The sequence below is a fragment of the Panthera tigris genome, chromosome D3 (genome assembly GCF_018350195.1).
Source record: "Panthera tigris isolate Pti1 chromosome D3, P.tigris_Pti1_mat1.1, whole genome shotgun sequence".
NCBI classification, from domain to species: domain Eukaryota; kingdom Metazoa; phylum Chordata; class Mammalia; order Carnivora; family Felidae; genus Panthera; species Panthera tigris.
The window spans coordinates 50055451-50070798 of NC_056671.1; the positions used below are offsets into that span (position 1 = coordinate 50055451).

The window sequence follows — 15348 nt, forward strand, 5'->3', positions numbered from 1 at the left end:
TATTTTTACATTATTAAAGGAATTCTCATACTATAGAATATCAGATTGTGGGGCTGAGTTGTACCCCAGAATCTCCTTGTTCCAAAGCCTTCCCCCACCCTTCACATTCCCCAGGAGCTTGGGCCCTTGGCTATAGCTGCTTTCTCCCCCCATGCCTCTTAATGACATTATCTGCTACTCCCTAACAAACTCCTACTCATCCTTCAGCACCCAGCTCCAGAGTCACTGAAAGTGGCACAATCTCTTGTTCTCAGTCTTCATGTAGTAATCTGAACACTATTATCACAGTTTTTTTAAAGTTTATCTATTTTTGGGGGGGGGGAGGGGTAGAGAGAAAGAGGGAAGACACAGAATCCGAAGCAGGCTCCAGGCTCTGAGCTGTCAGCACAGAGACTGTCACGGGGCTCGAACCCACAAACTGCGAGATCATGACCTGAGCCACAGTTGGACGCTTAACTGACTGAGCCACCCAGATGCCCCTCTACTGTCACAGTTTTATAGCTACGTCTGACATTCACTGTGAGAGGTACTTCAGGACAAATTTTCTTAGTTATCTTGTATACCTTGCACATTTCCTGGCACTTAGTCTTTATATAATTTTTGAAGAAATTCTTAAAGGAAGAAAGCAATTACTTTGATTAATGTTGAATGCTCACTTTGCTCTAAAATTACAAGACCTTAGTAGTAATTAAAAGGGGAATAATTTGCAATTTCTAGTCCTCATGGTGCTTAGAATAGTTCTATGAAGCAGTAACAATTTATAAATTTTCAAACAAACAAAAATAAAGATATATCTCAAAATAAATTTTAACTAAAAATACTTATGGCTTAAGAATAAAAAATCAAAAAGATTTTAGTAACTTATCTTTATCTTTAATGCCTTAAAATTGAAAAAAAATGAATGCTTTCTTAAAAGCAAGGTTAATCAACTTATGTCTCATTGGATACCAACACAGAAGTTATACTACATACTTAGAAATGTAGAAGTATACATAATCAAGCCAAAATAAAATCATAAAATAATAAAAAAATATTCTCTAAGGAAGATCATTTCTTTTGAACTTCTTAAATCATTCTTTATGAGGAAAAGTTCTATGGGAATAGCATGAAGGGATCAAAGAAAAAGCGTTTTTTAAATTTCTGTAAACATACAATGTTAGATCTTAAACACAATTACATAGGATACATTTTAGAAAGCAATTAATAGGTACACATTACAGGTGTCTAGGTGGCTCAGTTGGGTAAGCATCTGTCTTCAGCTCAGGTCATGATCTTAGGTCTGTGAATTTGAGCCCTTGCATCGGGCTGTCTGCTCTCAGCACAGAGCCTGCTTCGGATCCCCTGTGCCCCCTCTCTCTGCTCTTCTCCCACTTGCACTCTCTCTCTGTTTCTCTCAAAATAAATAAATAAACTTAAAAAAAATTCGTACACATTGCAAAATATAATCATATACTACTTCTTGCATTTTTAAGTATCTAAGTAAATTTTTCCAAACTCCCACTCCATATATATATATTGATGAGTTCTTTTGTTTCCATTAATATAAATTCACTGAGATGTGCACAAGATCACAGCCCCAAAACGTGCATGCTTATTTCCCTTAGTAACCATAAAATCCTTGATAACAGAAATAAAATACTTTAACTAGTGAATATATTATTTCCCACATAGCCCCACATATATCATCCTTCATTTTACAAACATCTGAAAATGAAAATAAAAGTTGTATCTCCTGCTAAATTATGCTAAACCCAAATATTTGTCTTTGGAGTAGAAGTATCCCAAAAGATACTTATCCTATCTTACTTGCCATGTGATTTAAAAGTGAAAAACAGGATCTCTTCTACAGAGCAGTGCCATCGACTGCTAATCTTTTATTAAAGACAAAACGCAAAGTAAAATTGTTTGGAGGAATCCTGCTGAGATGCCGAAACGAAAGACTTTTATCATCTTTCTTTATAAAAGTACCTTTTTATATCAAAAAAGGCATTTGTGAACTTAAAAACGCAGAGTCTTGATCAGATCTTCGGCACTTTTTTGGTTCATTTTTACCACTCTAGCGTGGATCCTCATCACTTCACACCTGGATTTTTGTATCTGCCTCCTAGAGGTTTTCTTCCTGTTCCAGGTCATTGAGCATCTACTCTTAGACTAAACCTCTGTTGCTCAGTCATGTGTCCTCCCCATTTAATATCCGTAGTATTATATGTACGCTTTCATCATATAATGCTCTTCTCACTTGGTGTCTCACTCTTCTCACTCTTGGTGTCTTTAGTGTTTCATGCATTACCTTCTAAGACATATTCTGCCCAATCAGATTTCTCAGTCATTCCCCCCTCTCACTGCAGCCCACACCCCATGCTCACTATCTTTTCTAGAAAGCTCCTCCACCCCCATTCTCCATGCCACAGATCCAGAGCCAGGCCATCACTTGGGGTTAATGGGTCTACTAGATGACCTTTCAAAGATGGCAGCCGATGCCCTCATTTGGGAAGGCTTCACATTTTGAATTTTAATTTAATTTTAACTTTTATTTGTTTTTACATTTTGTGTCCATGGAAGCACATATGAGCACTTTATTTTTATTAGAATGGTGATTATAATAAATAATGTCTAGTTACTAATGGTTTCATGTGACTACATCTTCTCTCTGTAAGTAGACTGTAAACTCATTTTGGCTTCCTGGCAATGAGTCTAGGTTCTTTTGTTTCCTGGGACACCTAGCAGTGACAGAGACTGCATAAATGCTCATTTAATATTCACAGGCCAGTTGTATAGATGAATATCTTACAACTTTTCAAAACACTCGAAAATAGAAGTAGGTCCAGCCTGCTATAGCAACAGCATTCTGCAACAACAACAACAAAAAACCTAGGGACTTTAAATAATTGGACTATGTACTTAGGTTGCTGGGAGTGAAAGAAAATGAATTAATATTTGTTGTATGCCAGGCACTGAACAAGATACTGACGATTAGGTTAGCTATTTTAGCCTTAGCAAGAACCTCCTGAATTGGGAATTGTTATTTCTGTTCAACAAATGGAGACAGAAAATTCAGAGAGGCATCTGTGCCCATGGGTGTCTGACTCCTAGTGATTCTTTTACAAAAGCACAAAGGAATCTAACTAAATTCATGACGCGTAAGTTATTGAAACCTAAAGCTTTAGTAAACAATAAAAGTGGAGAAATGACAAAGAGGCTTAACAAATGCTCGTGAAGAGAATAATGTCACATCTGGATCTCCAAATGTACCAAAGTAACCAGTATTATTAAAAAGAAGTCCTTAAGTTGGAGTGGACCCTACGTATCCCATGTAGGGGAGTAGCTGGAGCCCCTGAAGGTAGGGTGCAAGTGTGAGGCAGGCAGAAGAGGAAAATTCATGCTCACTGTTACAATGATGGAGTATTCTGTTAAATAGGTACTCAGCTATTACTCGGCAATAGAAAAGAATGACATCTTGCTATTCACAACTATGTGGATGGAACTAGAGGGTATTACGCTAAGCGAAATTAGTCAGAGAAAAACAAATATCATATGACGTCACTCATATGAGGACTTTAAGAGACAAAACAGATGAACATAAGGGAAGGGAAGCAAAAATAATATAAAAACAGAGAGAGAGAGAGAGAGAGAGAGAGACAAACCATAAGAGACTCTTAAATATGAAGAACAAACAGAAGGTTTCTGGAGGGGTTGTGTGGGGGGGTGCTAAATGGGTAACGGCATTAAGGAATCTATTCCTGAAATCATTGTTGCACTATATGCTAACTACCTTGGATTGTAAATTAAAAAAATAAATTAAATTTAAAAAAATAGGTACTCAGCTACCTATTTGGATTCAGTGTCAGAATGATGCAGAGAAGGGAAAGAAGGCCTTTAAAGAAAAATGCATTGGCAAAGAAAGGGAAAATGTGTCTTTTCCTATAAAGGGTCACTGCATATCCTATGAATGAGAAGTGGCTGACCTCAGAGAATCTGACACTGGGGAACACACTTTGAAGGAAGCTGCGTAAAGGCGAGTTATTTAAAGTCAATTAGTTTTCTATCACCCCTGCTCCTCGCCTATAACGAATGTGAATTGGTTTAATAAATCTGTTATTAGATTCTTCTGGGTTTTAAAAACAAGTGTTAATTTGCATTTGCTCAAATACTAAACTAAGCAACATTTTTGGGGGAATTGTTCAGGTTTAAAGAAATGTTTTTCATTACATAATTTCCTTTGTGCATTCAACCATTAGAATCAACACCTTAACTGAAAATAAGTTCATTGCCAGCTGAAAAAATTCTCGGTGAAATATTAGTCCTGACTTCATCCTGTGGTTTTGACTTAATGCATGAGGAGTGCCTAGTGCACGGTGACATGCTTAATCAATGATAACCACATTTCACTGTTTTCAAGTCACACGAATTAAAAGGCTTACCAATTTCTTTCTTTTTTTTTTTTTTTAATTTTTTTTTCAACGTTTTTTATTTATTTTTGGGACAGAGAGAGACAGAGCATGAACGGGGGAGGGGCAGAGAGAGAGGGAGACACAGAATCGGAAACAGGCTCCAGGCTCCGAGCCATCAGCCCGGAGCCTGACGCGGGGCTCGAAATCACGGACCGCGAGATCGTGACCTGGCTGAAGTCGGATGCTTAACCGACTGCGCCACCCAGGCGCCCCAAGGCTTACCAATTTCAATGGATGTTATGAACTGAACTGTGTTCCCCAAAATTCATATGTTGAAGCACTAACTCCCAGTACCTTAGAATATGACTATAATTGGAGATACTGGTCTTTAAAGTGGTAATTAAGATTTAAGGGGCAACTGGGTGGCTTACTTGGTTAAGTGTCCAACTCTTGATTTTGGCTCAGGTCATGATCCCAGGGTCTTGGGATTGAGTCCTGCAACAGGCTCCATGCTGTGTGTGGAGCCTGCTTGAGATTCTCTCTCCCCCTTCCTCTCTCTCTCTCTGCCCCTTCCCTGCTTGCACTGCCAAAATTAATAAATAAAAATTTAAAAAAAGATTAAAAAAAAGCTCATCCAATATGACTAATGTCCTTATAAGAAAAGGAAATTTGGACATAGACACGAGGGAGGACAGACCACATGAGGACACAACAAGAAGGTGGCCATGTGCAAGCAGAGAAAGGTCCTAAGAAAAATCAAACCTGCTGTCACCTTGGTTTTGGACTTAAATTTCAGAATTCTGAGAAAATAAATTTCTGTTGTTTAAACCATGCAGTGTGTGGTCTAATACAATGGGTAATGCACAGATTCCATTTAAAAAAAATTAATGTTTTTATTTCTTTTTGAGGGACAGAGTGTGAGCGGAGGAGGGGCAGAGAGAGAGAGAGAGACATACACAGACTCTGAAGCAGGCTCCAGGCTCTGAGCTGTCAGCACAGAGCCCAACACGGGGCTCGAACTCATGAACTGTGACATCATGACCTGAGCCGAAGTCAGATGCTCAACCAACTGAGCCACGCAGGTGCCCTGCATGGATTTCATCTCTTAACCACTGGTCAGTGTTTATTTTCTGTTATTTTGTTCCACTTACAACTTAGATGCACCTAAGCATATTTTCTCAAATTTGACAAAATTTTCTTGAACCAACCACTCACTGAAACTTACTCAAGAGGATTATGGAAAAAAACAGTAGACAATAGCTATGTTATAGAATCTTAGTTACAGCATTAATATCATTTACAAATTAAATTATTAATTATTAAATTAAATTATTAAATTAAATTATTAAATTAAATTTACTTCTAATTTATAGCATTTCGGGGAGTTTTCAGGAGGACTATGACAAAACATGTACAGAAAAACTGGTTGAAAATAGAAAAGAGAGTGGTTAGAAGCCATTTGAAAGGAAGAAAGAAGAAAGAGATAGATATTCAAGGGGCATGGCTGAATTACTAAAATTAGATTTAAAATTTCAGTTTCAAGAAGAGGAAAATAAGGCAAATATCATAGACATGTTGCTGTTAGAAGAAATACATAGTTCACTGGAACCAAACTGTTCCTGTTATGAAAACATTCTCCTGAGGGGCCTGGGTGGCTCAGTCGGTTAAGCATCCAACACTTGATTTTGGCTCAGGTCATGATCTCACAGTTTGACAGTTTGTGAGTTCAGGCCTGAGGTAGAGCTCCACTCTGACAGCGCAGAGCCTGTGTGGGATTCCCTCTCTTTCTCTCCCTCTCTCTCTGCCCCTCCCCCATTCCCATGTACTCTCTCTCAAAATAAATACATAAACTTTAAAAACTAACCTGTTCTCCTAATAAATGGTAAGTAAAAGAATTCCAAATAGCGTAACGAGTACAACTTTCAACTTTTATCTTCCAAAACATGCAGCAGTGTAATCATTTTTTAACATACGGGTTTTAAAACAAAGATGATGATACATTTATTTTAAATTAAAATATATCCTTAATGGTGAAACTCTTCTACAATCGTGTTAATGGTGGATACATGACATTATGCATTTGTAAGAACTCAAGGAATTGCACAACACAGAGTGAATCCTAACATAAACTATGGGCTTTAGTTACTCTTAATGTATCACTGGAAGAAGTGGTATTAGTTGGAGTTCTAGAACTGAATCGATACTTGACATAAACACCTTAGGTATGGAGATATTGAGGTGGTGTTTCACAAAAGTCATAGTCTCTTACTAGGCAATGTAATAAAGCAGAAATTCTATTATTTTAAGACCAATCAAGAACTTGGAAATTTCATTTTTCTGACAGGACAATTTTCCTTACGTTAAAACATTAATTTTCCTTAAATGCTCAAAAAACTCAAATTAGAAATAACAGAATTTCATAATGTAGGAGAAGGAAATAAATTTCCTTAGACAACTAAAAAAACAGGCTTGATCCACAGGATTATTCAAATTTAAAACAACTCTATACACAAATAAATGTGCCTAAAAACATTACAATATTAAACGAGAAATTTATTATTAGAGCTATTGCATAGTTTACATACATAATATGTAGTTATTGTGTTCTAGCCACCATAAAACTTTGTTAACATGGTTAATACAAAATTAAACATCAGGGAAATAATTATTTTAAAGTACTTTTTGACTCTTAAAGCAGTACCTCAAATTAATGCTAACCATAAAGCCATAATATCTTTATAAAATATTAACAGGAAACCACAGATCTTATATATTAAATGCATTACCATTTAATAGCACTGCATAAACCATATAAATGAAAGTGTGCAAAATGCTCACATATGGCTTATAATTTTTGCTCAAGTAAAACATCATGCCATATTTAGAATACAATTATAAAAGAACCCTGCAAAATATTTTTGAGGCTAAATATGCCTTTGCCTTTAAAATTGCTTTTTTTCCGCATTAATTGCTATTTTTGAAAGCATACTAATAAGACAGAAATAGTTTCAAAGTGCTAAGAAAAGTTCTCCCTCCACAGGCAAAGAGCAATCTTAATTAATGAACTTAACATCTAAATGAATAAATGAGAGCTGGGAAGGTAGGGAGGAGATGTCTCAACAGTAGGGATTTTCACGGTGATTTTACTTACAGATTGCAACAGAGAATGGTTACCAAGTGGCGATTTCACTTACAAATCTGAAAAACCTGCTTAGATATTCTTTTGTCACCCCAGGCCCTTACTGAGTTTCATTCTGAGGAACAATTCTTCCTTAAACACTTGAGTAGCCATTTCAGAGCGAACTGACGCTCTCCGCACTTGTACAATGGGGATCCAGTTAAAGTAGTGCGGGAATGTCCATATGGACCTTGGCGGAAAAAGTCATTACATTTTCTTTATAACACACAATTATAGTAAGAAAAAGGAAATATCGAGTCAATATTAGTACACATATTGACTCTTCAATATACATAACACTTCCAAAATACTTTAAAACTCTTTAATGACAAATTTGAGCTTGTTTTCATGGAAGACCTTTATCGTAACAAGTTTTATGATTTGGATATCAGACTCTTGATAATTACCAGCAGTGAAAGTTTTATTCACAAAAGTTGGTGGTAGCAAATGATAGCAACGAGCTCCTCACTTTTTCTCCGCTTGACAGAAAGTTCTTTCTTGTCGTGAACCATGAGGAATACGTTTATTAAATTTCTTTTTTTTTTATTTTTTAATTTATATTTTTTTTAACGTTTATTTATTTTTGAGACAGAGAGAGACACAGCATGAACGGGGGAGGGGCAGAGAGAGAGGGGGACACAGAATTGGAAGCAGGCTCCAGGCTCTGAGCCATCAGCCCAGAGCCCGACGCGGGGCTCAAACTCGCGGACCGCGAGATCGTGACCTGAGCTGAAGTCGGACGCTTAACCGACTGAGCCACCCAGGCGCCCCACGTTTATTAAATTTCATGGTCCTTCCTTTTCTTGCACTGACAGATATGACACTGAAATTCCTTGTGGAAATTCAAAAGCTTTTCAAAAATTTTTTTCATATTAATATTTTAAAATAATGATAAAAGCTTTACTTCAAGAATACACAGGTATGGTGTATTCTAATAATCTCAATAATTTTTCTCCAGGTTTTAAAATAGAACATCAACTAAATATCACAAATGAGCCACTTTAATCCTTTTCTGGAGGTGAATTTTCGCTTCAAACCCATAAACTCTGTGACTGTGTGTAATATTTTTTACACGGCCTTTGCAGTTTTCAATTAAGTTCATTCGGGTGCTCCAAAATGTCAGTTAAGTAAGCTATTTTTTCAAGTGAATAACTCTCCTTCAACAAATCTGCAGTGAACAACATTCAAACACACAATCATTTTTCTATTAGCTGACAGACCTTTGGAAAAAAAAGGGGTCTTTTGGATAGCTTGTGCACTTGGTAGAGATCTGCAAATATGGTATTCCCTTATCTTTGCACAGAGCTATAGCCATTTATTTTCATAATTCCAATTTATGTGGATAAAAGATTTATGAGCAATCTTTTATGTACAAGAGCTTCTATGTGAGTAAAACTAACAGAATCTTGAGATTCTCAGATTAAACCCCTTTGGTTTTTCTATCTCCATGCCATTTACAGCTTTTATAACCTTCAAGGCATCAGGGCCAAGACATTGGCCTCACGTAATATTTGCTTAACATCTTGCTGTAAAATACTTATTTGTCTCCTTGAATATATAATTTATGGAAGTTTGTTTTCCTTTTTCTTCCAGAATAAATAATGCTCTTCAAGGATTCTAACCACTGCTATTAACTAACATATTTATTAATTCCTTAAAGGCATCAACATGCAATGATAACCTTTTTGATTTAATAATCTTTTTGACTAGAGCTGTCACTACGATGTGTGACGTGTCCTCACTACCCCTCCTACGTGTATGATTCAAAAGTGACTTATTTTCTATTTCTCCTACCGTCGATGAGGGATATATAGGCTGGTAAAACAAGGAATTCTGCATCTGTGTAAGGTATTTGGCTTAAAGCATTTAATATGAAATGTTATAAATGACTTTAAGAGCTTGATCTTACAGTGTTGCACTCAATCTCATCAAAAATGTTCTTACTTTCTGCTTAAGAGAGTAAAAAATTTCATCTGCCTAAAATGGCTGTGTGGGGATACAGTTCTCACAAAATGTGTCCTAGGTGTGGCTTCACTTGATCTCTTTGCATTAAGTAAAATGTTTAGACCAAGTGTGAGAATAATTATAAGACATGAATCCCAATCCGAGGGAATCATTATTTTTAAAAATCTTTATTTATTTATTTATTTTGAGAGAAAGAGAGAGAGAGCAGAGGAAGAGCAGAGAGAGAGGGAGAGAGAAAATCCCAAGCAGGCTCCACACCCAGCACAGAGCCCAACATGGGACTCGATCTCACAACCCAGAGTTCATGACCTGAGCTGAAATCAAGAGTTGGATGCTCAACCGACTGAGCCACCCAGTCGCCTCTCTGAGGAAATCATTATTATATTATCTTATTAATATCTTACACATTTGAGGGGGTTCTTGTGACTCTGAAGTCTTTCCAGCTTTCATCCCAAATTATCCATTGGGCTGGGAAAGTAAGCATATGTACAAATCACATGTAAAAACAGACTGTGGCATGTTCAGCTTTAGAAATTCATTTGTAAAATAACATATAATATACGTGTAATATATATAAAATTTAGTGAATTATTAATATTATCTAATTATATAAAATAATAAAAGATATACAAATAAATATATATAATATGCATTCTATGTAAGGTCTGCATTTTTAAGGTACTTTAAAATAAATATATGAAAAACTTGAATAATTAAACATACTATAATTTAAATTACAATATGGAATATATTCACTTTCACTTCATTTAAAGTGTATACAAAGTGTACAAAAATTTGTTCATTATATTTCTAGATAATCAAAAAATATGTTGAAAACAATCAATGTCTGGAAACTACAGTCCTCTTTAATAATTCAGTAAATTTTATGTCCAGAAAAAACACCTAACTTAATTCTAAGGTATTTGTTTCTAAAAACCTATATAAATCTTAACACAGTATATACACATTAATTCTAAAAATGACCCAAAAATTACTGATTTCCATCAAAAATAAGATTTTGATTTTTAACCTTGATATCCAATAGGAAGGAAGGAAAATTAGCAAAAGTAGAAAGAGGAAAAATAGAAAAAGATGGAGAGAGTAAGTAATAATTGAGAAAATTAATAAAATTAATGATTCTTTGGTACCTTAAAAATTTATTCATACCTTCTATTTTAGCATTAAACAGGGAAAACTATGAACAAAAAATAAAAGCACATGAAATGGAAAAGATAATTAAATTAATACTTGCAAAAAAATAAACAGTCATATAAAATCTTCACTTGGGATAAACACATTGATACAAAAGTAATGACCTCTCTCTCTCAAAATAAATAAATAAACATTTACAAAGGGGGCGCCTGGGTGGCTCAGTCGGTTGAGCATCCGGCTCTTGACGTAGGCTCAGGTCATGATCCCAAAGTTCGTGAGATGAAGCCCTGTGTTAGGCTCTGTGCTGGGTATGGAGCTTGCTCGGGGTTCTCTGTCTCCCTCTCTCTGCTCCTCCCCCACTCAGATGTGTGTGTTCTTTCTCTCTCTCAAAATAAATAAACATTCAAAAGTATAGCCAGATAATGGGAGGATTCCGTGGGAAAGGGGACACGTTGGTGCTAGCTCCATTGGCGAATTCTTGGTCAATAAGATCTGGGGAGATGCTATGTGTAGACTTGGGTCTATAAGAGTCTTACTCAAGCAGAAAATGATAAAAGTAATAAAAACTTGTCAGGAAGTTTTTAGAGAAAGCCATAAAAGAGCATTCAAATATAATGTTAACTGTTGTGAACTGTTTTATTATAAAAATGCCTTCACATTTGTTCAATATAAACAAGTTCAACCATGTGTACCTGTAGCACAACTGTACCCCATTTTTGACAATGGATTGGGAAACACTGATTTATTTTGCCATACTTCTGAAATAGTAAGGTTGAGGTAGGCATTACTAACGGTCACCAATATTTTCAGGTTTTTTCCCCTTCCCGGACATGCAGAAAGATGACATTTCTCATCTCCCTTGACCTTAGTTATGACTGTCTGGCTTGCTTTGGCCAATAAAATCTGAAGACTGAAGTGACAGATATCACTTTTCAGCAGAAATCTCTAAAAGTGGATATCCTCTTACCCAGCAGTGGCAATTAAGAAAGAAGGTGTTAAACGTGGATAATACAAGACTGAAACCCCCAGGATGAGCGAGTCACCCCATAGAGAGCTTTCCTGGAGGGTCAACCTGTTCCAAAATGGACTTCACGTGAAACAGAAATTGACGAATTGTTCCTGCAGCACGTTCCAGCCTATCAGGTATGATACAGCCTCAACTTCAGTGACCTAAAACACTCTCAATACAGTAGAACTAGGGTGAAGTGTCTATAAAATAAAATAAATTGGAATCAAACGTATTGTGGAATAAAACAAAAATATCTCTCGGGGCACCTGGGTAGCTCGGTTGCTTAAGTATCCGACTCTTGATTTTGGCTCAGGTCATGATCCCAGGGTCATGGGATCAAGCCCCAAAACTGACTCCATGCTGAGTGTGGAGCCTGCTTAAGATTTTTTCTCTCTCTCCTTCTGACCCTCTCCACCACTCAGGCTCTCTCTCTCTCAAATTAAAAACAAAACAAAACAAAACAAACAAAATTTCTTATTCCTAAAACTCTTGGTATTTTCCCACTAAAAGAGAAAAGTTTTATTATGATGTTCTGTAAAACGTAATCAATCTCTTAGAGAAGGAGTTATTTCATTTCCTGTCTAGGTAAAGTCACGTAGTATTTTAACGAACATCTATATACAAGTTGCCGCAAATGAAAGAAAGGAGCAGAGCTACGATATTCTTCCTTGATATGAAATTGAAAAAAAATCAAAACAAGCGGTAGGAATGATATAGAAGAATGATTATGACATTAAAAATATGAAATTTAGATTTTCAGTAGTCTGATAATGATATGCATGTAATTTCATGTATTAAACTATTGGAAAAGCAGTAAGATTATTGCATTCTCCCTTGTATGCATTCTAATAACTTAACAAATTTAAAGCTGTTTTTCACTTCATTGATATTCTTCCTCCAGGCATCTCTCTGCATGAAATTCAATGAACCCCCCCCCCCTTTTTGGGCAGATTCCACCTAAAATATATATAAAATTATCGGTGCTCAAGCAGAATTCTTCTTTTTTTTTCAGAATATGCCCATTAACAAATTACACTGAAATATCACTACCTCTAATTAAATTACTCTGACAGAGCACAGGTTGTGTAGAAGTTCCTTTTCTCGACTGTATGATTATTAGTTTCTGAAACTTAATGCAGTTTAGTTCCCCTAAATTTAGTTACCAGGCTACTGTGTCAACAAAGAAGGAATCTTAATTCCTAATTTTTGTGACAGGTTTTTGTTAATTTTTAAAGAAAATAGAGTTTTCATAATAAGGTTTACCGGAAGCAAAGGCTCCTGCTAATTGGAATTTTCAAAAACACCACTGAAAAAGGAAAAAGCCGAACTAAACTAATCATGTGTCTACATTAGTTTCGACAATGCAGTCTCCAAATGTGCCACAGAAATCAGAAAGAGCCAATGTCTCCCCAGAATGCCCAGCTTGCTAAGCCAAGGAACAAAAGGATGTGATATGTTTTATGAAACTTGAATAAAAGAAAGAGGTACATAGAACATAATGTTCATTAACTAAATTAGCCCTACCAGTATTACATGATATCACATTAACTGAAATTAAAGTCCATTGAACTATTACACTATTAAATCCAAAACCATTTGCTGATAGTAAAGCTATAAAACAGAGTATAAGATTTCACCCTAAACATGTAAAACAATTTAAGAAATATTTATTCTTTTACTGGCTATTAGGAGAAAAAGATCATGGTCACATATGGAGAAATAACAATGTATTTTAAAAAGCTCTTGAAAATATACCGTAATAACACATAACTAATAGTTTAAAAGCCGAATTCCCAATAATTACTGCCAACCCCCTCAAAAGATATGTCAGCTCACCAGCCACTGTAAAGAACTGTATCAACAGTAAAGGTGGGCTTTCTACAGAATGCAAACTATGCACATATAACAAAACCATACCAAAACTCACACAATATTAACACATGCTATTTCTGAAGGCTGCCTATACTTTCTGAACTAACATGATATGTATAAAGTATTTAATATATGAAACATTCCATAAAAATTCATTCGTGTTAACTACTTTTCTTCATAAATCCAATGAGTTATTAAAAAAATTATATAAAATCCATCCCTAAGTTGACAACAAAATTGAAGTAGTAAAACAACGAATTCTAATACGAATTCAATTAATGTGTTTCTACTTGGGAAACATCACCATATAATCTGGAAAAAAAAAAACCCATGATCTTTTAGTCCATCCTATTATTATTGTCTTAGTAACCCACTGTCCAACTTTATTTATTTATTTATTTATTTATTTATTTATTTATTTTGGAGCCCTATGTGGGGCTCAGACTCACAACTGTGAGATCAAAACCTGAGCCGAGATCAAGAGTTGGACACTTAACTGACTGAACCACCCACACGCCCCTGCACTGTCCAACTTTTTAGAGAATTATTGTATAAACTCTAGAAAGCTATTCCAGTGGCACAAAAGTATTCTTCCAACAACCTACCTAGATAATATTTCTTAGGTCCAGCTTCACTCACTTTGGCCCGTCATGTATAGCCATCAGGAAAACAAGGGCAAGTAATCTATGACATACAATTAAAAAAATGCCCTATGACTTTTGATGCATTAACAGGAAAGTAATAAAGCATTATTTGAAGATTATGACTTTACACAAATGTATAAATACTGAAGTGGGGTAACAGTCTTCTTAAATGCCAATTACTTATATTTAGGAATTATGTTATTCTTATTAAATTTTTTATTATTGTGTCCAGAACTGGAATAATTTCAAAATGCTATTTGCTTTAAAACAAACAAACAATAAAATAATCCTCTTCATAAGTGTTCCCTCCCTCTACACAGCCTGGAACGAACATCTACTTCTGTGAACACACCAACTCAGCAGTCTGGGCAAAAATCTCCTGCTTCAAATGCCAATAATAAGCCTTATCCTCATTAATGGGTTGACGTTTTCTTTTGGAGAAATGATTACACTTCTATTTCACCATTCTCATTAATTATATCAAAATGAATGGGATTAATTGTCATACACTGTAACTTTATGGCCATCTCATGTATACTCCACTCTGTGTGACTTCTCTAGAAACATCGTAGGTGCAGGAGTGTTCAGTCTAGGAGCAATAATCTCATCCCTACCCCTCCCCAAACGCCACTACAGCACTCATGGTCCAGCTCTTAGGTACACTTATGAAGGGTCGGGATATCTTTAAAATTTTACAGAGATAAAGATTTTGCACATTTAATTTACCCTATGAAAATACATGAGCATGTATTAAAGGATTTTCATTACATTAACCACGATGATGTCAAGGCAAATATCCTGTGCACCTATCGTTTGCTTCCAACTTTACCATTTCCCAATCTGTATGTATTAGTTACAATAAATCAAGTTAGGTTAAAACAATATCCTTATCCTGTGCTGATAAGCAGATGCAATAAGCAGACTAGTCTGAATTATATTTTTTTGCCTAAAAGCCCCAGCAACACTAATGCTTTAGGATAATATATTAAAACCCTATTTAAAAAAATTAACTTAGATACCTGACTACCAGAGGCATGAAAATGAAGTAAAACAATAGATGTAAATAATGGGGCAATGACAGAAATACACACACACACACACACACACACACACACACCTCTAACAGTAATAATGAAG

The 15348-nt window shown here is 35.6% G+C and overlaps 1 protein-coding gene across 4 annotated transcripts in view; it reads right to left on the reverse strand.

Moving 5' to 3' along the window:
• CDH2 (cadherin 2) overlaps nucleotides 1–15348 on the reverse strand; it is a 213670-nt gene that overhangs the window by 62716 nt on the left and 135606 nt on the right. The gene's annotated exons all lie outside the window — the stretch shown is intronic.